Raw genomic sequence first — 10,610 nt, forward strand, 5'->3', positions numbered from 1 at the left:
TAACTCCTTCTTTACTTCTAAGTAACTCATTCCCCCTCAAAATACCAAATCCTGGCCCTGACTGGTTGGGCTCAGCAGTTGGAGTGTCAGCCTGCAGACCAGAGAGTCCTGGGTTTGGTTCCCACTAGGGGCATGTACAAAAAAAAAACAAACAAAAAAGAAAAAACAAAAACAAACAAACAAAAAAACAAATCCTGGTCTTTCATACTTAAAATCACTTCTTGGGTTAACATATCTTCTCCAGAAACTGATAAATGCATATGTTCCCTGGGAGACTTGGTACATTAGCAGAAATTATTTTATCAGATAACTCAGCTTCCCTTGAGTGATAGCAGAGCCCAGAGGAAATGCTACACACTGCCAGGGGTTTATGATAGAAGAAGAGGACTGGGAGAACTCTGGGTCATGAGAGAAACAGACCAGGGAGGCATGGGAGGAGGATGTAGTGTTGAGTGAATTAGTGAACTCTGGTGGAAGCAAACAACATCAATCCTAGACATTGAAAGAAAAGAAGATATTGAAGGGAAGAATGGAGATAACCCTTCTCAAATCTGTTCAGTGCTTCTCCATTCACAGAGTGTTTGCCATCATTCTCCACTCTCATGACAGTCTTGATAATTTGTTCCAATCACAAACCGGGAGCAGGCGAATTAGCAGTGGACTGATCCCAAAGGAAGGAGGACACCTGTTCCTGGGTGCGCTCCCTGGTCTGCCAGTGCTCCCCTACATCGAGAGCCTCTGTACCTCTTGGGATAACCTTGCCTCAGCAGGGTGGCCCTTGAAGTCCTGGGAGTGGGCATGAACAAAATGCCTATAGCTTTCTGGAATACCACAAGTAGGAAAAGAAAAGATATATAAGAGCAACACAAAACTATCTTGTACAGTTTGCTTATTATTAAAGTTTGAATTTCTGCCAAGTGTTCATACTTTTTAGTTGTCAGCAGTTTAGTTTGAGACAATAGTAGAACAGTCCTTTTGGCTTCTACTTAAACGTCAACAGAAAACAAAAAAAAACAGTTTCAGAATTTGAACTGGAATGGTCTTACCTTATTTGCCCTGACCCTGAGCTGCACTGTGCTGCAAGGAATCTAGAACATGGGGCATGGAAACACTGTGTTTATGGGACAAGGCTTGGGCTTACACATTCTTTGAGTCAGAGCCTTGGATCTGGTGTGATTTAATAGGCATGTGGGAGGGAAGCATTTTGCCAACTTGAGAACCCCTTTCTTAGGTTCAGCATTTAAGCAAACTTAAAAACTTAAATCTTTCATCTTTGGGAGTTTATTTTCTCTTGGAAAAAAATGTCTGGATCCCCCCCCCCCCCCCCGCTTTTTTTGTAAGAAGAGGAAGAAAAGGCTGAGAGTGAAGATGACAGGTTTACTTGGGCATGAAATCACTGTTGGACAACTCATTTTTCCTGAGTTAAGTGTTAAGAATAAGTTTTTCTGAAATCATACATGGGGTGGATAATTGAGAGCAAACTTCCTGGGCTGTTTGGCTGGAGGAGCACTGCCCTTTCTGGGAACTTGGGTCCCTCCCAGTGTAGAGCTTGAGGGGCACGTTGTTCATTTCTAGCACCAGGGCCTGATCCACAGCTGTTTAAGTCCCCAGCTCTTGGATTTGTGCTTATTTCTCAGAAGCTCTGAGGCTAGCTTCTAGTTTGCTTATAAGATCTGAAAGCATTCATTTTAGAGGTGTCACTTGTTGATTTTTTATGTGGATCTCAGGAAAACTTGTAAAGAATTAGTTTTATGTGACCTGGAGGGGAAGCAAGCTGTATCCTCCTTATTTAGCAACAGATGGCTAATAGTGTCTCTGAATGCAATGGGCTGCCTTGCCATTAGAGCCTGGAAGTGGGTACTCTGAGTTCTCCATTTCTATCTTATGGGCTTGACCCATGGCTCTCTCTTCATCTCCTTATCTTCTGGCTGGCTTGGAACAATAGCCTTACCATGGCTATGACATTTTAGGTCACTGCAGTAAGAAGTTCTTTAAAAGAATCTGTACATAATGTTGCTTTCTCACTTAATGTACTGCATACAGACTTCTCTTCTTTGTGTGTGGGGGTAGGTTTTAGGACTTTGCATCATAATTAATTGAAATTAATAACATTACTTAACATTCAGGTAGCACCGAATCCACCTTAAAAAAATGAGAGTAAATCATAACAGGTTGCATAAGAAAAGAAGAGAATTTGGAACAAGGCAGCGATCAGAGGGAGTGGAACCTCCCTAGAGATGTTGGCTCAAGCTTTGCAGGTTTCAGCCTCTGGGCAGACCAGTATCCCAAATCTCTCAGTGCAGAAAGGACACTGGGGCCCCAGAATGGGTCCCTAGACTTCCCCATACAGGGCCTGGTGGTGCAGGCCAGCAAATGACATATATTCCCTTGCTGTACAGAGCAAGAATCAAGTATACTCTGGGTCCATAGGAAGGGCAGTTTTTTGCTCATAGTTTTCCTATGTTCTAAAATACAGACTAGGGGATGTTTCTTTTCTCCAATAACAAACAATCTATGAAGAGGCAAACAGCATTTCCCCCCGGCCTCTCCGGACTGAAGTGTAAATGACTTTTGAGAGCAGAATAAGCCAGTTGATAATTTCATTCTTTGAACTTCTCTGACTGGATAGTGATTCTGAGACTTTGAAAATCTTCAAAGATCTCAACTCATGAAATCAATAATTCATTTTTGATGTTGCTAGAGTTAAGGCAAGAATTCCACTCTGCAAGTAGTGTTGAGGACCTAGTATATGGGAAGCAGCATCCCAGATACTAAAAAGGCTACTGAGCTAGGAAAAGGACAATCCATGCCCTTGAGGAACTGCTAGGGAAGAGCAGAGGATAAGGACACACAAATCTATGGGCAGTATAGGGAGCTACAGGACTCACAGATAAGAATAGCCACAGGGGCTATTCTTAGTGGGGGAGGGAAGATGGGCAAGGGATAAGGACTCTTTTTATGAAAGTAATTACATAAGCCAAAAGCTTAGAGGCAAAAAATGATCTGAAATATGTCCCATCCTTGTGCATTTCTTGACTAATTATTTTGAAACCATGACACAAATACTAATGATACTTAACATCTATTAATCACTTACTAAGTATCAGGTATTAGGCTATGAATTTGCATGAATTCTCATTTACCATCAATCCTATGAAATTTGCACAATTAGCCTCATTTTTTTTTCTTCAGATGAGGAAACTAAAAAACTCAGAGAGATAAGGTTACCTGTCCAGGACCCCTCAGCTAGTTAGTGCAAGACTTGGAATATAAATCCATTTTTATCCATGTAACTTCAACACCTGCCCCCCTAAATCATCTTTTTGTTTTTAATTCTATTTATTTTATTCATTCATTCATTCATTCATTCATTCATTCATTCATTCATTCATTGTAGAGACCTGAAGAAGAGTCTCAGGGCCCTGGATCCTGAAAAAGGTCTAGCAGAATGTAGGAAGATCCTTGGCCTCTCATGTTCAGAGTCATGACTCCTTGTAGCTGGGGCCTGGGCTTCACTGCATGAACCCAGCATTGTTAGCTTCCAGTTGCCATGTTCTCACACTGAGGCTCAAATGTTCATAGTCATCTGCTTGGGGCCTGACCCCTCCACAGACTCCATGAAGTAAGTGCCTTGGGTGGGTTTACTTCCTCTGCCAGGTGGCTTCCCATATCCCTCTGCCTTGCTGGTTCTTAAACTGCAAACTGGAAAACACTGATGAAAGAGGAACACAGCACTTTCAAGAGAGGAAAAGCATCTTCCTTTAGGCAGCGGGGCCCTGAGAAGGGGAGTGATGATGAAGAGGTTTGTGAGATGGTTGTGAGATGACTTTGCCAGCAATGAAGAGCTACAAAAGCCAGAGATAGAGCAGGCCTCCATTTGCCTGTGAATAGCTGACCCAGAGGCCTCTTGTGGGTTGAGGGTGCAGTGTGAGCTGTCACTCTTCAGCATGAGGCCAAACAAGCCTGTAGCACCCTGAGAGCACACAACTGAGAAAAACGCACAGCTCACCGATATCACTGAGCTAAAGCCATGTGCTAAGAGCAAATAAATCACTGCTCGCAACATTACAAACCTGATGCTTTCTTTCCTCACCATAGGCAAGAAGGAACATAGGATAAACGAGTTTCTTAGCAGTAAGCCCCAGGAATACTATTTTGTGCTTTAAAGCTGCTAGGGAATCATGGATGAGCCAGTCTACTGCTTTAAGTAAGGAGGTAGTGGTGGACTTCCTTTCATGTAACTGAGGAGGAAGCCAAGGAGAGCACCAGTCTTGAGACACTTCGAGCAAGGTAGCTGAAGCCCACATTTATTCGTTTGGCTCAGGCTGGAGGTATGGTTGTGGTACACGAAGAATGGCATGGCTGTGTTTCCTTCTAACTTCAGGAATCATTGTTTTTAACATGGTATACTCGGGTGGCACGTGACCTGTCAGACTTCGGGCACCTGTTCTTTCCTGGTGGAGAAACATTGTTCAAGTACAGCCATGGGCTCTGCAGACAGTGCTGCCAGGCCACCACCACAGCATGCTCTGCTGGGTGGTGTTTGGGCAATACTTCCATGCACTTTCCCACATTAACTACATTTTCAGTGATCACAATCAGAGAAAACATTAGTCCCTATACTTGGGAAATTGAGTAAAAACCTACAGCCATAATCCCACCCCCTTAACTAGACAATTATTATCATGTTTGCATACTGATTCCTAATCTTTTTGCTTATGCCTTTTCTTTATATCTGTGTTTCAAGTCCACAGCCATTTGCCATCAAACCCTTATTATGCACTAGTTATGAGGCAGCTGGAGAAGCTTTGGGAATTTTCGGGAGTGTCAATTTAACCAAAGATAAATCATTTAAAATTTTTAATAAAAACAAATGTTATATTATGTAGTAGACTGAAAAAATTTGTATGAATCAAATTTTAATACAAACTAAAACTACAAAGATGGGCTATGAGTGTTTATATAAAGAATAGATTAAGTGGATTAGCAGCAGGAAGCTCGGAGGAGGCCCTTGCAGTTGGCTGAGGTGGATTCTCTGAGACAGGAAATACCACGCAGGGAGAGGACAGAACTGAAGGGACAGGTTCTTACAAAGTGGAGTTGAGAGGAATCGATCACTGGTGCAACAAGGTGAGAGGCAGAGGGAGGAGTTAATATTTTTTACTACTCTCCTTGGATAATTTCCAGAAATCAGATTTGTATGGTTTTTAAGCAACATTGCACACTTTGTCTACTGCGATTGCCAAGTAATAATGCAAACAAATCATCACGTTAGCTCATATCGATTGATTCTCTCTATGTGTTAGGCATCGTGCTGACCTGTTCATAGGCATCATCTCTATTAATTTTTACACCTACCTATGGGGAGGGTTCTCCTATTATATTTCATTTGCACATAAAAATGTTGAGGCTCACAGAGGTTAGGCAACTTGCTCAAGATTAAACAGATCTTCATATGTCAAAGGGCATTTTCCAAGAGGAGGGACTTTACAGAAATATGAACAGCAGCTCCTCAGTTTTATTGAGTTATGAACCCTCCTGCATAGTCTTTTCTTTTGTTGATATTAGAAACATCCCCCCATTTACATACCTTTTATACCATTTTAACAACTTGTTAAGAAGTCTTTTAAAAAGGTATTCTGTAAATCTCCTACCTTTTGTACAGATTATTTTGCACATTATAAGACGTGTTATTGGGTTGGCTATCAGGAACATGAGTACTATGATTCTGATGGACTCTCTCAGAGCTGAGGTGCCAGGATAAAAGGGGGCTTCCAGGCTCCCATGCAGCCCAGCTCTTCTGGGTTGCTCTGGAGCCAGCCTCCCTTTGCCACTGTCCACAGCCTACTTTCTCAACCCCACCCTTTCTGGTTCCTGCTGCCAGGTCTGCCATCTGCCAGATGTGTCCCTCTTTCCTCACCACTTCTTTATCTGTCTCCCTTTCCCATCACCTCAGTGCTTTTCAGCTTTCACAGGCAGCACAGTGTCTTTTAATGATTTGAAGAGCTATTGTGTGTGCTGAGTACCAGACACAGTGAGGTCTCTACAAGGTCCCATTTAATCCTTGTCATAGTCTTGTTCTCTGTTTCCAGTGCAGAGCTCGGCCATGTGGCTCAGCCATGAGTCATTCATCTCAGCATGTTTGCTGCTCTTGAGTTTGGAGCTAGGATTTGAACCTGTGTCTGCCTAATTTCAACCTGTTTCCTCAGATGCAAGTAGTGCCATCTACAGGACCTGGAAGTAGTGCTCCTGGCCTTCCACCTTCCACACAGCAAGTCCAAACATAGTGTTAGTTTGCACTGCTTTGCCTTGTGCTCACTAGAGCAGCAATGAACTCCAGGGGTCTTCTTAGGGAGTCACTGGAGTCCTGTGTAATAGTTGGTAAGGAGAACAGTGTCTAGAGACAGAGAGCTGAGGCTGAGCCCTTTATTTCCACACTCTTGCTTCTTGACTTGAGAATAATATCAGTACTTAGCTCATTGTGCTGTAAGGAATAAATGCCATCTTATAAATAATGGTGATAATAATGGTAGTAATAATAATACTAATGTCAGCTGACATTTTTGAGGGCCTACACTGAGTCAAGAGTCAAGTGCTGCTCTGAGTCTTTTATGTGCAGTAACTATCTTAACCCTCACACTGACCCTCTACAAGAGGTGCCATGATTTTGACTTCTCATGGGTTGAGGAGACCAAGGCACAAAATGATTAGGTGACCTGCCTGGGGTCAAACAGCATTGCTGTGGTGGGCCATTGCTGCTCCTGTTATTTGCCAGGCAGGGTGACCTTTCTTCCTCTGTGCCCCCTCCCTTGCCCCCATATCCTTTTGTGTGGCTCAGGTCTTTGTGGCTGTTTTTTCTTGCCTCCCATCCTCTCTTTCTCCTTTTCTCCTTTGTCTCCTCCTTCCTCCCTCTTCCTCCACTCTTCCTCCTTTGTCTCTCTTTCTCCCAGTCCCCAGATGGCCTCTGCCTTTAGATGCTTGGGTCTGACCCTAGGTAACCGAGTTGTTGCTGTTCGCTATTTCTTGTCCCTCAGCACGTGGACGTTCCTCCACGTAGCCACATCTGCCTGGAGCATACCGCCTGCTGCAGGGCACCAGTTGCTACCTTGCCACCAATTACACCATGTATCATAATTGTACATTTTTTGTTGTTGTTGTTGAAAGCTAAATGATGAAGCTAATAGGGTTCATGCTGAGAACAGATGTTCTTATTTCTGCCCAGATGCTGTACATGGCAAGGATTTCCTGATTCTTTTGTGCTCAGATTTGAAATGTTTCTGGTTGAAAGGTTCTTGGGAGGGGCTGAAATATCATGCTGTCCTCCAGCAAAGAACTGGGCACAGGTCTTGAGGGTATACGAAGTAGCCATCCTTGACATTTTAGAATCCATCTGCTTCTTGAAGACATAATACTGCTCTTTGCTGAAAACGGCCTTTACTAGCATTTTATAATTAAACATTCAGATTTTCACTTTTCTGGTTGTTTCAGTCTTAAGATAATGTGGCAGTTAACAATTCTTCCATTTTCTGCTTTATTTTCTGTCTTGTTTCTACTTGGAATTCATGGAAGGTTTTTTCCTTCTCATTAAGAATCTTAAAAGACTGTGATAATATCATGCATTCATTTTATATTTATTGAGTGCCTTATATGTGCAAGACACTGGGGTACAGAACAGACAAAGTTTCCTCTTTTAAGGGAATGATCATATGGTCAGGGATGACAAAAAATAAATAAACTGATTTCAGATGGCAGGAGTGCCATGAAGGAATTAAACAAGATGATAGGGCCCTGGCCTGTGTGACTCAGTGGACTGAGCATTGTCCCACGCACCAAAAAGTTACAGGTTTGATTCCCAGTCAGGGCACATGACCATGTTGCAAGCTTGATCCCCAGTAGGGGGTGTGCAGGAGGTAGCCAATCAATGTTTCTCACATCAATATTTCTCACATTGATGTTTCATTCTCCCTCTCTCTGCCCCTCCCTTCCTCTCTCTCTAAAATCAATTAAAACAAACATATTTAGAAAAATAAATAAACAAGGTGATATTATAGAGAGAAACTGGCAAGTGAGTGCTACTGTGTATAAGTTGGTCAAGAAATGTCTTTCTGAGAAAGTGACAGCTAAGCTAAGGTGAGGGGTTAGGGAAGAACATTCTAGAAAGAGGAACTGACAAGTGCAAAGGCCCTGAGGCAGAAAAAAGTTGGGGAGTTAGAAGCCTTAATAAAATCTCTTAAGTTATACTTTGTCCTAAGGGCTATAATAGGAAAGAAGGCCATTGTAGACTTATCTATTTAAACCTTGATGGATCCCCTTGAATCAGGCCTCCAAACTGTGGCAAAATTTGACCATAGCCCTAGTTAGCATTTCAGAGACTCATGCAAAGTCACCACAATTGTGCTGTAGTTAGCAATTCCCTGTCTTGAGACAGAAATCAAATGTTGTGGCTTTGCTTACGTTAAAGCACATATGCACACAGAGAGAGCTGCCTGCATTTTCGTGGTGCTGTTAAAGCCAGGGAGGTGTTGAGGATGTATGACAACTCCAGACAACTCCTCCTGTTCCTGCAAAGCTGTCCTCTCTGTCCTACTTAGAATGGGAAGAACACAGGGTTTCATCAGGGACAAGCCCAAGGTCATCTGTGGCTACATGGTCAGCACTGTACTGGAGGCCCTCAGCATGATTCCAAATCAGAAGCAGAGACTGGGATCTTCCATGGAGCCATATGCCTCTTCTAGAGTATACTCAACTTTCCCAGATGCAGCTCACAAATTTAGCTTGCCACAAAAGCCGATCTCAGCCTATCTCCAAAAATGAGAGATAAGGTTATCTGACGCATCTATCCAGTTTCATTCAGGAGGAAACTATATGCAAGTAAGATTTACATGCAATCTAGAAACATCCTCAGGAGGGTCATTTTGATGGATCTTTCTGTTGATAATCCCAACTCCCCTAGTCACAGGCATTTATAGATTTCCACTGGCCACTCATTAAAGTCAGTCCCTGAGCATCTGCCATAGTCCCCATGACACTACCTCTGGATCTGCCCTTATAGATGGCTACACCTACCAATCAATAGGTGCCTCATTCTCATAAACAGTCAAGGAAGAACTGGGATGGACTGGGAGGGAGAAGCTCAAAGAAGAATGGAGTAGACTCTGAAGAGGTGGGAAGCAGACAAAAAATTTCCTTTGATTCACAAAAGCAATGGACCTCAGGACTGTCCTGCCCAAGACTGAGGTGGGCAGTCTGGGTTGCAGAGAACTCCTGGGAGCGTAGCAACCTCTGGAAGGATTAGAGGTGAAAGAATGAAATTCTAAAATTTCTGGATGCAACTGAAGGAACTAAGACATTCAACTCAGAAGCCCATAACAGCGGTCTTCAAATATTTAAAGTGGAAGAGAATATTGGATTTGTTCTGCGTCACCCTGGACGGCAGAACTACAACAATAGTGACAATACACTAATGTGTGGCATTAACTGAGTGGATCCTATGTACTAGGACCTGATTATACATTATAAGGAGTTCCTTAATCAATCCTCACCACAAATTGCTTAGGCCTTTGCTCATGGTCATATAGCTAGCTATACGAAGAGTTAGAATTAGATCCTTTATATCACCAACTCCAAAATATCCAGGCTAGCAATCTCTGCACATTGTGACATTGTGATTTAACATGAGGAAGAACATTCTCAAATAGTGGAAAGAGAAGAAGTGAGCTCCTTGTTGCATAAACTGAGATGGTATCATTGCTCAAGGGTGGTGTGTGGATACTTCTGACTATGGAGGTATGGCAGAGACATGGCTATGTGGCTTCTAAATTCTCCTCTAACCTTGAGATACTATGACTGTTGAGGAACTAGGGAGTTGTGGGTCAGCTGTTTCCCAGATAAAGAGAGATGAGGAGCCCAGAAGGAGCATAAACTCATCTATTCTGATATATTCTCTGTATTTGCACTATGTTCCAAGAAGAGCCTAAATGTATATTGTGTTTCACAAACTTCAAACTGGTAGAAAAGTAAATGGGAAACACTGAGATACCTCCCTCAGAGGATAAGATTGATAGTGGCTTACCTTATATTTTCAACCAATATTCAGCCTGAGCATACCACAATTATTAGGGAAGGCTTTTTCGCATAAAGAAGCAACTCTTTTTGTCAGAAACTACTTCAAGCTGATAAGCACACTACCTGATTTCCTACTTCCTGCATTGGGTGGTCCAGATGGAGAAATGGGAATAGAAGGAAAAGTGTTTGGGGTAGAGAGTACACCAAGCATAGACTTCCTGGCCTCCCACGCCTGCTCAAACCCCACCTTCAGACATGGTTTTCTTTGGGTCAGAGGGCAAGGAACCTCCTTTCCATACCTTGGTTACATAAAAGTAGCAATTAATTTGAACTACCTATTAGTTTGAACCACTGAAAACTGCCATATTCACAGGTTAAAATGACAAAATATAGCAATAAAGAACAACAATAATAATAATACTAACAATTTGAGCAAGCAGAGGGCATTGAAGTGTACTCATTAGCACTTGGATTGGCAAAGACTACGACTGTTCTTACTATCTTTTCAGGACTCATTTCTCACTTGGCAGTGGACATAAGAATGA

Source organism: Molossus molossus, unplaced genomic scaffold (assembly GCF_014108415.1).
Source record: "Molossus molossus isolate mMolMol1 unplaced genomic scaffold, mMolMol1.p scaffold_m16_p_9, whole genome shotgun sequence".
NCBI lineage: Eukaryota > Metazoa > Chordata > Mammalia > Chiroptera > Molossidae > Molossus > Molossus molossus.